The following is a 15,534-nucleotide window of genomic DNA, read 5'->3' on the forward strand; positions in this document are numbered from 1 at the left end:
CACAGGTGGCACACAGGCTCTCTATGAACAAATGGCTGTCCCCCCATTCCACCCCATCCCAGTCAGAATTTGTTACTAGAAAGGCAGAGGGCCCTGGGAGGAACTGTTCCCTTTCCCCTCTCCAAAAATGCCTGATGACATTTTTTTTTTCATCTCACTCACCCCTCTACCCAGAAGTCCAATCGGAGCAGATAGAAAGTAAGGTGAGCAGTTCACATACAGCAAATCTGGAGTGGAGTGGAGTGCTCAGGCCATCCCCCTTCCCTTCTCTACACTCTCTTAGGACATTCCTCATTTCACCCACCAGCAGCCCAATGGAAGCATATTCTCCTTCCCTCATGTGGGATGGGGGAAGGGTTGGGGCACACCAGGAACTCCATCTTTAAAAGGTTTGCTATCACTGATCTAGGCAGTGGGTCCATATGCACTTATCAAGTACCTACTACTCTATGATAGGCATTGTACTAGATTCTGCAGATACAAAGAAATGCAAATAAGTCCTGCTTTTAAGGATTTCATAGCCTAATGGGGTAGATAACATACAAGCAACTATGTACAAACAATCTCTCTCTTCATATATATAGATAAATATCCATATATCCAAAATATATACATTATATGTACACTAGAGGTAATCAAAAGAAGTAAACCATTAGAATTTTTGAGGATCAGGAAAGCCTTCTAGGAAAAGGTAGTATTGCTAACTAAGACCTGAATAAAGCTAGGGAAGGCAAGAGGTAGAGATGAGGAGGGAGAGCATTCCAAGCATATGGTACAAGTGAAAATAACTAAAGTCTAGAATTGGAGCATATTTTTTGAGGATCACCAAGGAGGCCTCTACCATTGTATTGTAGTGGGGAGCTGGGAGTGGGGCAGACAGTTTAGGAAGGGCTTTGAATGCCAAAGAAGAAAGGTTTGTGATAGGGAGACCAATCAGCAACCTTTTCAGTTATCTAGGCATGAGGTAACAAGGGCTTATATCAGGGTTGGGGCAATGTCAAAGGACAAAAGAAGGCTTACTAGAGATGATATAAAGTTAAAAATCAACAGTTATTGGCAATAGATTAGGTATAGGTAATGAGAAAAAGTGTAAAATTAAGGAGTTCAATATGATTCCCAGATTGGGTTCCTGAATGACCAGGAGGATAGAGGAATTTCAAGTCATCTCCACAAATGATTTTCCTAAAGCACAAATCTGATCATGTTACCCCTGAAATAGGAAAATACACCCCTTACTTAGTAACTTCACTACTGCTAGTGCCTTCCCTAGAGTTTACCTCCCATGTATTCCGTATACATCTTGTATGCTATTTGCTTAGTATCTCCCCCAGGAAAATGAGAGCTCCTGGAGGACAAGGAACATCTTTTTGTTTTCCTTTGTTTTCCTAGTGCTTGGTACAGTGCTTGGTAGTGTTGTAGGCAAATTAGGAAAGTAATTGAAGGTGACAGGCAGAAAGCAGAGTAAAAAATTCCAGAACGTTGGATGAATGACTTGCTGAGAGTCAGTTATTCCCTGGACTTTTTCCTGGATGGTAGTATCTGGTTTTTCTCTCCATAGTGTGTCCTTGTGAATTACCAACCATCAAGATTTCACTGGCTGGAATGAGGTTGATTTTTAGGTCTGACACTGGTGGGCAGTTGTGTCAAGAGCCTTACTCGCTCTCCAATTTGGATGTATTTGCTGTTAGCTGCTGGATTCCTGGAGTACCCTTTTGAGGACAACAGACATGAAATCCCTAATCTGCTCAGTTGGACCTGTTTAACCTTCCAAATTTCCTTTACTCTAAATATCATCATAGAGAAACTCTGGATAGGATTTGAGTTAAATAGCTGGGTGATTTATTGAGATCAGTTTAGAGGATCTGTTGAACCTTGGTGGGAGGGAATACAGACTTGTTTCTAAATTAGTTAATCCCAATCCCTTCTTTACCTATCCCTGTAATTAAATATACCTTGTTGCTGTCATCTAACAGCCTCTCCCTGAAAATCCTTTCCCACATCAAGTTATTGGCCAAAGAGTATCTAAGAACCTGGAGGATTCAGTTATCAGTCACCAAGCTATATAACATTGATTAATAACAAATTAATAACCCTATCTATATTTTATGCCACCCACCTAATATTTATTTTTTCAGTAGGTAGTAGAAAATTTAAAAATATTATTTTTGATGATTGACTCACCAAAAATATTACTAATACAAATGTATTAAAAAAGAGGATGAAAGAAATGATAAGTAATATCCTATCCCCACATTACGTTGATTCCTTCTGCCGTTTCTCATTATTTTGTCAGCTGTCGTTGCATAAAGTTTGGAGATTGTGGTTATTTCTTTAAAATGATTTTATTATAATATTTATGGATTAATGTTGCTCTGTCTTCATAGAAAATATTATAAGAAATACCAATATTTCTTAATGTCATGTCTTCATTAAAGGAATTGGAATAATACAAGTTCTACTCAGGAGAAAATTCCATTTATCTAATTTATTAAATAAAGTTTTCAAATATTGGTTGGTTGGTGTCTTAGAGCTTTTCTGCCAGTTGCAACCCTTTTTTACTTGGACATAGATACCATTTTTTTCTATTCCTATTTACCAATTGGTTTTAAATTGACATCCATAATAATACTGCTTTATTTTTCAAATACAAACAATATTCATCTGATTAGTTTTTAAATTTTATTTGGTTTTTGAGAAAACAACTACCTCCTGATTTCTGAAAACCTTGTTTACTAATGATTCCAGTAGTGATTTTTAAAGGAAAATAAAACAAAACAACATATCATTCATTGAACATGTCTAATTATTTAATTTTGGCTTTAATTAAAATATCAATATGGAAAAATAAGCCAAAGAAGAGTCAGGGGCAAATGGAACCCTCCCTTCATAATCATTCATTTCACTCAGGCAATGTCCCAGGAGTTTATTTTTAATGTTCATTATAGGGAAACAAGAACCAACAACTTCCCCATTTCTAAAATTTAGTTTATGTTCCAAATTTGAACAATTCAGGAAGCAGAAAGACAAATATATATTATGTGTAATTAAATTTAGTAACTAAAATTTTTCAATGTTTATCTGTCCTTTGAGAAGACACATAAAATGATGCCAGTCCAATTAGATTAGATCAAATTGTTCCTGTTTCAGAGGAAAAAGAATTAGTAGGCAGCAAAAAGGAGGTCACAAACTGCCAAGATTAGAAATATTTATTATTTATGATTCTTCAGGTATATATATGTGTATATATATATATACATATATATGTGTGTATANCATTCATTTCACTCAGGCAATGTCCCAGGAGTTTATTTTTAATGTTCATTATAGGGAAACAAGAACCAACAACTTCCCCATTTCTAAAATTTAGTTTATGTTCCAAATTTGAACAATTCAGGAAGCAGAAAGACAAATATATATTATGTGTAATTAAATTTAGTAACTAAAATTTTTCAATGTTTATCTGTCCTTTGAGAAGACACATAAAATGATGCCAGTCCAATTAGATTAGATCAAATTGTTCCTGTTTCAGAGGAAAAAGAATTAGTAGGCAGCAAAAAGGAGGTCACAAACTGCCAAGATTAGAAATATTTATTATTTATGATTCTTCAGGTATATGTATATATATATGTATATATATATATATATATATATATATATATATATCAGCAAATGAAAATAAATGGGATCTGGAACCATAATATTAATGTGGAGAATTAATTATATTAAAAACTGAAAAAACAACAGAGAGAAAATGAGGAGGGAAAGGGAGAAATTACCTAACCAGATTCTACTCTGTATTCTGGCTCCTAAATTTATTATTAAATAGAAATTTAACTTTCCATTGTTATCAAAGCTATTTTAATTGTCAAATCAAATGGCCTTGAATTGATCCTTTTATTTCTTGACCTCTTTGTACTATTTCACCAATTAACCATCATTTTTACTTGGATATTTTTCCCTGCATTTCCTTTACACTGTTCTTTCTTCATTCCTCTTCCTTTATGATTTATTCTTAATTTCCTTTGCTGAGTCATTATCTACATAAAACTCTCAAACAGCAGATTCACCTCAAAGGTTTTCTCATAATTCTTATTTTCTTTTCTCTTTATATTATCTCACTTGGTGATCTCTTGTCATATCTTATATAATTAACTATCACCTCTAAACTGAGGACTTTCAAATTCATCTCTCCAGCCTCAGTTGATCTCCTCAGAAGTAATCCCACCTTATCCACTGTCTATTGGACCCAGTTGCCTACATAGGCTTTTCAAGCTTAACATATCCAATGTAGATAGCATGCTTAAGTCAATATCTTTCCCTCAAAACTACTCTTCTGAACTTCACTTTTTCTTTTGATACACTATTTTTCCAGTCACTCAAGTTCACAATCTGAGTGCTTTGCTTGAGTCTTCTTTCTCATACCATACATATCTAATTGAGAAGGAAATCTTGTTAATCTTGTTGCTTCAATTTAAACTACAATGTAATTTGCATATATCTTCAGTAAATTTATATTAATACTACCCTAGGTCATAGCCTTATTACCCTTCAGCTAAACAATTGAAATGAGACAATATATATATATGTATATTGTCTCATTTCTGAAGCAGTTACTTGGCAGAGACTGCAGAGTCCATAGTCAATAAAACCAAAGTTGTTCAAATCTAACCTCAGCTATGTTCTACCTTTATAAACTTGGATAAGTTGTTTAATCTTGTCTGATTCAGTTTTCTTCACTCTAAAATGAAAATAATGATAACATCTTCTTTCCCTCCCTAGTTGTGAGGATCAAATGAAATATTTGTAAAGCACTTAGCACAGTGTCTGGGATGTAGTTAATGCTTAATAAATGTTTTCTTTTCATTTCCAATTATTAGTGAGTCTTTCCCTATTCTAATTTTATTATTCTAATTTTAATATTATTCTAATTTTTTAAGTTGTATGCCTAGTTCATTAATCTCTGCCCTCCCTAATTTGTTAATATATGCACTCAAGGATATAAATTTCCCCCTGACTACTGCCTTGGCTGCATCCCACAGAGTTTGGTAGCATGTCATACATATTGAGCAATGTTATTTCCTCATTGTCTATACTGCCTTTAATCAGGATGTAATGACCTTCCCTGTCTTTTTTAATTATATGTATTTTTTCTTTGCCTTTGTTAGTTATCAAATTGCAACTACTGCCTTCTTTTCCTCAGTTGGAACCCAATAGATTTTGCTCCATCCGTTCACCTTCACCCTGTGTGTGTCTAGCTGCCTTATGTGTTTATTGTAGACAACATATGGTAGGATTTTGGTTTCTAATCCACTCTGCTATTTGCTTCCTTTTAATGGGTGAGTTCATCCCATTCACATTCAGAGTTTTAATGATCATTTGTGTATTTGCCAACATTTTGGTCTCCTCTCCAAGTTCTACCTCTTCTGCTTACACTATTTCCTTTTAAACCAGTGGATTGCTTTATGCCAGTAACCCTTTTCCCCTCCCTTGATTTACTACCTTTTCTACCCCCTCCCTTATTATTCCCCTCTATTTATTTTAAGGACTAATTAATTCCCTGCCCTTTCTTCTCCTCTCCCTTTTATGACCTCCCCACTCCCTTGCTCCCCTTGGTTTTTCCCTTCTGACTTTCTCAATAGAGTTGGATAGAGTTTTATATCCCAATGGATAAAGCTATTCTTCCTTCTCAGGGTTAATTACACTGAGAGTAAGGTTTAACTCTTACCTCTCAATGCTCTCTTCCTCTTCTTCTTATAATAGTATTCATTCCTTCCCCTTCCAATGTCCTCATTGTGTGTAATAGAATATCCTATTTTTCTTATTCATTCAAGTTTCTCTTGGTGTCCTCTACAATTCACCTCCCTCTTTGTCACCCCCATATCACCTTAGATCATTTAGTATTCCAAAATCTCCCCATGAATAATTCTTCTAATTACTCTAAGAATGAATAGATTTCCTTACAGAGAATTATACATAACATTTATCCACGTAGGAATACCAATAAGTAGATCATATTGAAGCCCTTAAAGAGGCAATTTTTAAAAAAATACAAGTTTTCTTTCTTTCCCCTCTGTTTCTTATTTACCTTTTCATGTTTCTCTTGATTTTTGTGGTTGGATATCAAACTTTCCATTTAGTCCTGGTCTTTTCTGTGCAAATACCTGGAAATCTTCTATCTTGTTGGATGCCCAAATGTTCCCTTGGAAGTATATGGTTAGTTTTGATGGGTAGGTGTTCCTTGGTTGTAGACCCAGTTCTCTTACCTTTCTGAATATCATATTCCAAGCTTTGCTGTCTTTTAGTGTTGAGGCTGCCAGATCCATTGTGATCCTGATTGGTGCTACTTGATATCAGAATTGTCACTTTCTGGCTTCTTGTAAAATTTTTTCTTTTACTTGGAAGCTCTTGAATTTGGCTATTATATTCCTGGGGGTTGTCTCTTCTGGGTCTAGTGTAGAGGGTGATCTATGGATCCTTTAAATGTCTATATTGCCCTCTTGTTGTGGAACTTCAGGGTAATTTTACTGAATAATTTCTTTTAGTATGGAGTCCAAATTTATATTAATTTCTGCTTTTTCAGGAAGACCAATTATTCTCAGATTGTCTCTTCTAGACCTGTTTTCTTGGTCTATCACTTTCTCATTGAGATATTTCATGTTTTCTTCTATTTTATCAGTCTTTTCACTTTGTTTTACTTGTTCTTGCTGTCCGGACAGATCATTAGCTTCTAATTGCTCAATTCTAGCCTTTAGAGTGTGGTTTTCAGCTATAATATTTTGGTTTTCCTTTTCAATCTGGTCATTTCTGGTTTTCAATTTGCTTATCAGTTCATTTGATTTCTGAGCCTCACTTTCCAATTGCAAAGTACTGCCTTTTATACTGTTATTTTCTTGCCAGATTTCGGTTTCCAATTTGCTTACCATTTCGTTTGATTTTGGGGCATCTTTCTACGAGTGAGAGTTTCTATTTTCTATCCTGTTTATTTCCTTTTGAGTTATTTCCCACTTCTGTCGCCAAATCTCTTCCATCTTTCTCATCATCTCAGATTTGAACTCTTCACTAGCTTGTGGCCAGTTTTCATTATTTTGGGAAGGTTTGGATATGATTACTTGTTTGTTCTCCTCTGCTGTTTGCTCTTTTGTCTGGATTTTATCTGTGTAAAAGTTGTTGAGTGTTACAGATTTCTTCTTGATGATCTTTCTCTTTTGGGGTTCTTGTCCCTGGCTTGCCATTCTTAGCCTGCTCCCTCTCAGTGTCATCCTCACACTCAGGGTCTGTCTGCGCTCTTTAGGCTCCTGATGTCTCAGGTCTCAGTTGTTCTCAGGTTAAAGCCTCCTGGTGGTCCCCTTACTTGTTCCTCTGCTTGAGGGTTCTTTAGCAGTCTCAGGGAGCTGCTTCCACACTTGTGAACCTCTTTTGCACTGGATCCCCACTCAAGGTCCTCACCTGAGCTCAAGATCCGAGTCCTTGCCTGTGCTCAGGATTTGTGTCTGTGCTTGCGACCACACCTGCACTTGTGCCTGTGCTCAGGGTCTGCATTCAACATCTGCACACGTTCTTTAGCCTCTTGGGGTCTTAAGTCTTGCTGCTCTCAGGAGCAGGCCCTGGTGACCCCAGATAGCTGCCAAGGACTTAATCTGTGCCCCAAACTTGCTGGCTTTGGCACTGTAGGTGGTGGGAGGTGGGGGAGGGGGTTTCTCAGCTCACATTTTAGTGAGAGCTGTTTCACCCCTTTATAGCATGGAAATGCCCAGATTCCACCTACCTCCAATGCTGTGCCCTGCTGTGGGGTCCCTTTATTCATCTAGATTTGTTTTTATGTCGTCCTCAGGTTTTCTGTATGTTTCGATTAGGAGAGATTAAGCAACTACTTTTTACTCTGCCTCCATCTTCCTTTTTCTATTTTAAAAAATTCTTATTATTTTATTTTATTGTTTTTCAATGTCTCATGGAGTCATTAGCTTTCACTTGCTCAATTCTAATTTTTAAAGAATTATTTTCAAGTATGAAATACTTTTTTCCATTTGGCCAATTCTGGTTTTTTAAGATATTGTTTTCTTCAGTCTTATTTCGTGTATCTTTTACTGAAATATTATTTTTTTTTAAAATTTCATTTCTTTTCATTTAGTTGCTTAATTTTTCTTCTTCCACTCAGGATTGATTTTGAAAATGATTTTAGATGTTCTAGAAATTTTTTGTGCAATTTATATTTCCCCATTTTGAAGCTTTGATTATAGAAATTTTGACTTTATTATGCTATCCTGAGTTAATATTTTGATCTTCTCTGTTATAATAGTAGAATTTTATGATCAATTTTTTCTTATCCTTCCCCACCCCCATTTCTTGATTTAGAACTTTTAAAAAATATTGGCCTCTGTTCTTGGCATGGAAGTGGGAGGAAAATGGAATGGGCTTTGTCTCAAGCTTCATGATTTCTTGCTCTGCTGTTTTCAGCACTAGTTCTGTGGATGTACAAAATTTTTGCCGCTTTCAAGGTGATGTGATATGGGGAAGGTTGTAGTCACTACCCTCTTGGTCTTTATTCCTTAAATAAGAAGAGCCTCAGATCCCTTGGGATTGTCACCAATCCTGATCCTCAGGGTCTCTTATCCCTTGGGAACAGAAATGATACTGTTCCTGAATATCCCTGATCTCTTGTGGCCAAAAGTGATACTACCCCTCAAGCCTTCTAGTCCCTCTGGACAGAAGGTACTCCTCTTGATCCTTGAGTTATGACCCAGAAGTGGGTAAAGGCAATGGAGCTTACATTTTCTAGTTTTGTATCCAGTGCTGGCACGGCAGTAGCCTATCTCTTTCTGACCAATTTCCAGCTCCCCTTCTCTTCTCTCACTTGAAAGCTTCTGATGCTGCTTCTACTTCTGTTGCTATCACTTAGTTCCTTCATTATTTCATCCACATGGGCTCTGGTTCAGACTCCACTCCCTATCTATAGCTCTCTCTCTTTTTGACCTCCTATGATTTCTTTGGAGCATAAGAATTTCTCACTCTGACTTTTTGTTAGTTCTACCACTTGAGAATTCAATTTGAGGTGCTATTTTAAAGTGGTTTGGAGGAGAATGTTGGGAAAACTCAAATGAGTTCTTCTTTACACCAATATCTTGTCTCTGCCCATGTAAGTTATTTTTGTCATATTAGATAAGTCAATAAACATCTTTGGGCTTCAATTTCTTCATCTCTAAATCAGAGTTTGAGGCCAAATGATCTCTATAGTAACCTCTAGCTATAAACCCTGCAGCTAAATTATTTTAATTCAACAGCTTAATTTTTTCTTCTATTGCATTGTCCATGAATGGACTCTTTTACAAAATATTCTCCTTTTTATTATCTCTAATTAATCTACTATATACTTAATTTGTACATAGTTGTGGGCATTTATTTCCCCTATCAGACCTTCCTGAGAGCAGGAATTTTGGGGGAAGTGGTTTTCTTTGTATCCACAGTGCTTAAAAAATTTTCTGGCACATAATTAACACTCAGTTACTGCTTAGTAGCTAACTAATGTTATGGCATTGTAACTCTTATTAAAGAAAAGACCTGTGTATTGACTTTAGGAGTATGTTAAAATATGCCTGATTAGTAGAATTATAAAGACTGTAAAGATCATCTAGCCCAAACCTCTTGTTTAGAGATAAGGAAATTAAGGCCAAGAGAAGTTTATTGATTTAAGCAAATCATTGTGTAGCAAAATGAAAATTATGTATTTGTTTTACTACAAATCCATGTGAGATTTAAAATTAGTTTGAAGGAACCAGGGATCCCACAGAAGTCGAAATGAGTAAAGAGACTTCTCCAGATATAGGTGAAAAAGAGAGAGGAGAAGTCAATGGCATCCTTTTATTTCCTTTGGCCTTTACTTATAAGATCCACTAAAATGGACTTTTTGGGTCACCCATCAATATCTGATGAAGTTTCTCTCCTCTTTCAAGAGAGAAAAGAAGTGCCTTCTCTAATATACTTACTCAATTATAATAAAAGAAAATTTTCTTTTCCTCCTCACATCTCTCATTCTACTTTGCTTGGATATACATACTCCAATATATACTATACTCCAATATATACTATACTCCAAAATATGTACTGGATATACTCCAAACTAGTTATTTGTATAGAAACTCAAACTAATAGAATCATACATATTTTCCCTTTAGATTTTTTTTGTTATAGTAACAGGCCTTGTGAATGCTTAAGACATGTCATTTGAATTGAATTACATAGAATGTAATTTAAATTCATTCAGATATTCATCACTCAGCTCCTCAATCTGGACCAATGACGTTACAGTTCTTTGTTCATTTTACCTGAGTCACTGAGACACTGAGTGCTTCTTAGAAATAGAAAATGTATATTTTCAGTCACTGAAATTATGTATGCATAGCATAACACTGGACTAATATATTTTTTCAATGTTCATTTCATGTTCAGAATTTTTACCCACTAAAATAAAAGCATATTCCTATATATTTAGATTAGCATATTTATCAGGAAATTTTCTCTGCAGAATAATTAGCACATCCTGTGTGCCAAACCATACTTCTAGAAGTGTTTTCTTGAGATGCATGAACCCCATAGTTTACTCTTTGGCCAGAAAAGCTTCTTCTTTTTACTTATGGATGGGTGGACCACCATACAATAACTAAGTAAATATAGATGGTTCATTAAATTTCAAAAAATATTAATACTTTTTCCTTGTGTTGAGATTCAGTATCATTAGTATGGCAGAAATTCTGATGTGAAAAATTCTAAACTGTCAATAATTGTTTTAGGCAATTCTATGAGGTAGTTGATTTGGGAAATGCCTCATTCAGGGTTATCCAAATTAAAAATGATTCTGACTCAATGATTGGTTCTATAGTCACTATGGAACACATTGCCTCCTTCAATATTTGACCAGAAGACATAGTTTGATGTTTCTTGATGGAAAACACATATGAGAAGCTTTTGACATTGTTAAATGCAAAACAAAGATATTTAAGTTGTTAAGAAAAATATGTATATTTCAAGTCTGGCAGAAAGACAGAAAGAAAAGTTTATTTATTTGTTTGTTGGTTTTTAGTGTCAGGGCTGCAGGTTCAAATTTTCCTTTTGCTCTTTATTACTTGTGTTTTTTATTTATTTATTACTTAGGTTTTTCAAGCTATTCAGACCTAAATCTTAGGAAGCTAGCATATTTTTATTGATTTACACTGTAATCATTCTGAATTATATTGTAGTTGGATTCCCAGCTTGATTTTCTCTTCTATATTGACCATACCATACGTGACTATAAGAATGCCCCATCTAAATGGCCATAGTTATGATAGGATCAAAAAGAAAATGAAATGTTATTAGATCAGAAATTTTAGGTCATACATTTCCATTTTTATTTTAGTCCCCTGACCTATGCTTCCTCTTACTCTGAAAAGTTCTTTGTATTTATTTCGCATTTAACAACTAAGCCTGATATCTACAATTAATGATTCAAATGAAAAGGCTTCATGTGATTGATTGATGAGTAAGCTCCTTGAAACATGCTCAACAATTCAAATATTTCATACCAAGAATTGATGAGTCTTTTCATGGGATACTTTAAAAGATTTTGATGAATGTATTTAACTTCCACCTGCCATTCTGTGAATACTTTAGTGACCTTATATACTCTAACAGGGGCCAAATTAGAGGAAATGTGTAATTCTTAGTGTATTGTACAGTGAGCAAAAGTATACTCGGTTAGGAACAACATTTCCTATGAGGTCGTGGGCACCAGGAGTAGGCCCTGAGAGCAAGGAGCCTGAGATTTCAATTTCTTATGGGGCAATGTGCCATTAACAAGGAAAGGTATCATGGCAAAGAGAGAAGGAAAAGAGGAAGAGGAAGCTAAGCCATATACTGGACCTGACATGAAGCATATCAGGATTGAAGCTCCAGTGCAGCCAAAAGTGTTTCAGTAAAACTATGAAGAAAATATGAACTAGTAAAGATTGCCAAACTCAACCAATATGCTGAATAGGTTGGAAAGAGTTGCAGTTGGGGTCAGAAAGATTAACAAGAGCAATGGAAGTGAATGGCTGAGAGCAAGTGGAAGCAATAGATTATTTATATTCTGATTTATGAGGAAAGTAACAATGTTCTCTTGTTGAATTGACTCATATTTGCAACGGCTGATAATGGAGTCAGAGCATGCAGGATGCTGCTATCTTATCAGAGGGGAGGGGTAGGACTGGATAGAATTCTTCCCCTTCCCCCTCTTGAAACAGTTACTCAGTTGGAAATAACTGTTAAATGAATCCACTTTAGGTCTAGTAATGCAGACTAAACAGGCTTGACTAATTCAGGGCAAAGTTGGTTGATAGATAGGAATTGATCCCACTGAAATTAGCAACTTCCACTGTTTAAAGATTATTCCCTAAACCCTGAGATAGAGACAAGTTTCAAGTTGTCTTCTTAATCAGCTGAGCTGCTTTCTGGTCAACAGCTGTCCCAGTGCTTGCTTAGATGAAGTTTTTGCTTACGAAATGTATGTTGGTGGTAAGTAGAACTTGATATAACCTCACACTGGCTCTTAAATTCAACTAGGAAAGGGATTTATTAACTTCAGAAAGACAGGGAAGAGGGGAGGTATATTTTAGGAATGAGGAGGAGGTAAGCTATCTAAAATCTCCAATAAACTTGCTGGCTGCACTTTCCCCAAAGGGGAAGGTGCTTTGAGTAACTTGACTTTATTTCACTCACTAACTAACATTAGATTATCCTAATCTAATGTTCCTAAATTTAAGATGGTGAAGGTAAACTTGATTGAAGATAGTTGAGATCTTGTAAGTGAAGTAATATTTCCCAGTGCTTTCAGCCTGGTATAATCTCTATGGAGTAAACCAGCAAAGTAACACTGTGCTTCCTGAGGTCAGAGATGAGCTAACAAAAAGCAATGCTACACTTCTTCCCAGTCTCCCTTGAACCCCTAAAGCAGTGCCCAAAGTGTCCTTGCAAGTTGAGTGTCTTGGCTTTTTATACCAAGGTTCTTAACTGCCCTAACTGCCCCCTCTCCTGGAGTTCTGGGGGGCACTGTGGAATTATGTGAGGCAGCCTTAAACCCACTTATGACCATGGATGTTACAGATCTCTAAAGTGGTTCCTTAAGTTTTGTCTTATTTTTCCAGTTTTCAAAAAATACCCTGAAAAGAATAAGGGCAATTTTCTTTTCTATAATGTGTTGCCAGTGAGGAGAGTGAGCTGTTAGACATTTGCGGAATAGGTGCTAAAACAATTTCTATTTTGTTTTTCCATCCTATTATATTAAATTAGTTTACGAATCTGTATTCTTTATGGATCACAGATTTAAAGCCAAAAGGGATATTAGATTTCATTTTGGTCAATCCCTAGATCATATAAATGATAAAAATGCCACCCAAAGAATGACTTGCTGAAAGTCACAGAACTATTAAATTATTATACAATTATTTTATAATTATAGGATTATATTACATATATTATGTAAATATGTAATATTATTCTAAGTTCTTAGCTTTCTTTGTGGGCACAATGAGCAAAAATCCCCCAGTTTTCTAGAGAATTTCATGAATAGAAGTATGTTGGAATCTAGTAAAAGTCATCAGCACATTGACAGCATTTATTATTCACATTCTGTGTGCCATGTATTCAGCAAATGTAATCAAAATTATTCATTTTACATTTTGTAATCTTTATCTCTTGCTTGGTCTTAAATTGTTTCCTTTCTCATAGAAGACAGGTATACAATTTTATGTTCACCAAATTTACGTATAAATTCCCTCTTTATATTTATATCATTCATTCATTCTGAATTTATCTTGGTGTATTCTTTTCCAATTTTCCCAGCAATTTTTGTCAAATAGTGGGTTCTTGTCCCAAAAGCTAGGATCTTTGGGTTTACTATATACAATCTTGCTGGGGTCATTTATCTCAAGTCTATTCTATTGATCCTCTGTTCTGTCTTTTAGTCAGTACCATTGTTAGGGTCCGTTTTTGGGTGAGCCAAAGGAAACAAGACAGACGATGCAAGATGCACAGAGAGCAGAGCTTTATAAAGCTACACACGTTCACACGCGGGGGAGGAGACTGGAAAGAATGGTCTCCCCCCTGAGTAGGTCCGCAACACTCTTTATATAGTTCATAGCAGACTTAGAGCAAAGGTGTTTATCACTCTAAGGGCATGGTCCCATTGGGTGGGTTGTGTACAAGGTCTTATCTAGGATACACACTTCAGCTTGCAAGGAGTCTTATCTAAAATACACAGGCCTGTAGGTTTGGGCAAGGGTCAGTTTGGCCATCCACTACATTCCACACTTTTCTTTTTTTTTTTTGGTTTAGGGGTCAGGGGGAATCGCCTGGTGCTGGCGCTGAAGAACTAGTACCTGTATGGTATTTAGGCGGTTCTTCACAAATCTAACTAGGGCGGTTAGGATGCAGGGTCCAAAGGTCAGAAGGAGGATTATAATAGCTCATGGTCCTAGCAAAGACGCGACCAGGCTGGTTAGCGAACAGGTTGGCAAACCAGGGTTATAGCTGTCATGGTCTTTCTTCCTTTGTTCGAGATCCCTTCGGAGCTGGTCAAGGGTGTCCCTAATGATACCGGAATGGTTGGCATAAAAGCAACATTCTTCTCCTAGGGCTGCACAGAGTCCCCCCTCTTTAAGGAAGAGCAAGTCTAAGCCTCTTCTATTCTGCAGGACTACTTCAGCTAGGGAGTTGTGGGATTTCTCTAAGTACCTCAGAGTGTTTTCGAGTTTCGCGAGGTCCTCGTTCACTGCCGCCTTAAGGTGTCTCAGGCCCTGCGTTTGGGTGGTGAGGGCGGTTATTCCAATCCCCACCCCTGCTGCCCCCAGAAGGGTGGCAATGGTTAATGCAATGGTTCCAGGCTCCCTCTTTACCCTAAGGATCTGAGGTCTTTCCCACAAGGCCATGAAGGCCAGATGTGACCGCACTGTAACTCGCGGGGTGACAGCTACTAAGTGGCAAATCTCCCTGGGCCCTGCCGATGATATGCAAGGTTGCAGCCCTGTCACTGAGCACAAGAACCGGGTCCCATTGGGAGAGGTCACATACTTAGTACCTGTAGTGCCATTGAAGGTAGTGATGCTATTGCAGTTCAGGGCTTGTTTCGCCCATGCCTCAACCTCAGCAATTGAAATTGCAGAGGAATTCCCGAGGATGCAAATACCCTTCCCTCTCACTAGGGGAACAGTCAGGCCTATACCTGTCTTGGTCCAATTGCAAAGCAATTGTTGGGCATCGTGGGTGGTAGGGAGGGTGCCATTGATAGCAAAAGCTTCAAGGTAAGGGGGTGATGCCACGAGGCACAGCCAGCAGCTGGTGGTCAGATTAGGGGTGGAGGAGTTGAGTGTTGCAAAGGCTGCCTCTAGCAGGCGTAAGTGTTTAGGTGTAGGAATGCTTGGTCTGGGGGCTGCAGGTCCGGGGGCTGCAGCTATCATAGCTCCGGCGGTTGCAGTGGGGGTTGGGACACTAGCTGAATTGTTGAGAGTCGGAGCAAGAGTTGTCGTG

The sequence above is a fragment of the Gracilinanus agilis genome, chromosome 1 (genome assembly GCF_016433145.1).
Source record: "Gracilinanus agilis isolate LMUSP501 chromosome 1, AgileGrace, whole genome shotgun sequence".
Classification (NCBI taxonomy): domain Eukaryota; kingdom Metazoa; phylum Chordata; class Mammalia; order Didelphimorphia; family Didelphidae; genus Gracilinanus; species Gracilinanus agilis.